Source organism: Anneissia japonica, unplaced genomic scaffold (genome assembly GCF_011630105.1).
Source record: "Anneissia japonica isolate Jap-2015-1 unplaced genomic scaffold, ASM1163010v1 scaffold8948_len120252_cov100, whole genome shotgun sequence".
NCBI lineage: Eukaryota > Metazoa > Echinodermata > Crinoidea > Comatulida > Comatulidae > Anneissia > Anneissia japonica.
Window position 1 is genome coordinate 40,538 of NW_022746293.1, and position 2,153 is coordinate 42,690.

The window sequence follows — 2,153 nt, forward strand, 5'->3', positions numbered from 1 at the left end:
GGGCCGAATTTCTGTATTTAAACTACGGACGTTCCGTAGTACTTGAGAACCCTGCACTTTCGATTCCACTCAGTGCATTATGACTTTGCGGTGAATTTCAATGACGTCATCTTTGTCTCAGCGTATCCACGTCCCAGTGTATCAGCGTCTCAGTGTATCAGCGTTTATAAGACAACGGAATTTCAGGTAGAATCGTGCACTTCTGGAAGAAAGCATGAAACTTCCCACAGGATACTATGACACCTAAAGATCATTAAAGAAAATAGACCCTAAAAAATAACGCCTCCTAATGGCCACCATCTTGAAATCCAATATGGCCGCCAAAATATTTGATTTTAGCCAATATATTAATATCTACAGCACATGTCATTGCCAAATGAAGATCATTACCCATGTTTTCAATATCAGGGAGTGTCATGCAATCATCAGAAATTATGTCAGATGGCGCCGTCATATTAGATTTCAAGATGGCCGCCAGATTAATGATATTTTTGTCAATTCATATCTACAGTACCAGCACTGTCAATCAAAGACCGTTGTCCATGTTTTCGATATCAGGGACTACCATACAGCCATCAGAAATTATGTCAGAAGACCGCCATATTAAATTTCAAAATGGCCGCCATCTTGAAATATAATATGGCCGCCAAAATAATTAATTTTAGCCTATGTATTCATATTTACAGCACATATCACTCCAACTGAAGATCATTACCCATGTTTTCAATATCAGGGAGTGTCATGCAATCATCAGAAATTAAGTCAGAAGGCGCCGCCATATTGGATTTCAAGATGGCCACCAAATTATTGCTATTTTTGTCAATATCTTATCTACAGCACCTAGCACTGTCAATCAAAGACTGTTACCCATGTTTTCGATATCAAGGACTATCATGCAGCCATCAGAAATTATGTCAGAATGCCACCATTGAATTTCAAGATTGTTGCCATACTATTTCAAGATGGCCGCCAAATTAATTATTGATAATGTTGTAAATATCGTCATATCTACAACACCTAGCACTGTCGAAGATCTCTACTCGTGTTTTCGATATCCGGGAGTATCATGCAGATATCAGAAATTATGTCAGAAGGCCGCCATATTGGATATCAAGATGGCGGCCAAAATTGTTTTTTTTTCATATTTACATATGTAAAGTACCAGCATTGTGAATCAAGATTGTGTATATGTATAATTAGGGATATCATGCAATCATCAAACATCTCATAATCATAGTGAGACCTGCCTATGGCAGTAAAGTAACACCATTTAGAAAGAAGTCCGACAACCGCCACGTTGGATTTCAGAATGATTGCCAATTAAGAAAGGTACATGAAAGAAATGAAATTTAAAAAAAAATAGAAAACTGTTAAGGAATAACAAATTGGTAATCAATCGAAAGTAATGAAAATAAAAAAAATAAGTAAATAACTGCTTTGTATGGTATGTGATTTCTTGCTGTCGAGGTGAGTGCCATACATATTTACCACTAGGGGCCCCTGGTATATCGCAGATACAACCGAACCAGGACACTTCTTCAAACAAATGATATACTGTTGCCAGAGAATACTCTAGAAGTCATATCTATATTATAATGAAGTAACATAGAATCAGTGTTGCTGCGTAGCATTGTGGTATAACTGATCAAATAATGACAGAAACAGTGCTAAATGAACAATGATGTAAAGATCATATCAGGCATAACCTATCAAAGAAAAAGTTCTTTATCAACTGTATGAAAAAGACAAAAGTGCCCCCAGTGAAAAATTAAACCATGCATCAGTTGTTTGAAAATGTGTCCTAGTTGGATTTATCAGGAAACGAATATTTCGTATATATTCTCCTATTCACCATTGCTATATTTGTTAATAATTATGAATAGGCAGTATTATGTGCCTAAAGGCACGGTATCTTATTGTCTCACAACAAATATTGCTTTATATATGCATGGAGTAAAGAATTCTTTACTCCATTATGTATGACATCTTTGTGTAATTTACAACGGCTATAATACCGGTACTTAGGGGCCTACTGCTGGCAATAAAGTTCACCTTCATTGCAAGTTGTATGTGCTGGACTGACTCAATTGGGGGTTTGATTCATCTCTTTCGCTTTCGATTTACTGGAGGATAAGGATAGGATTTATGATTGG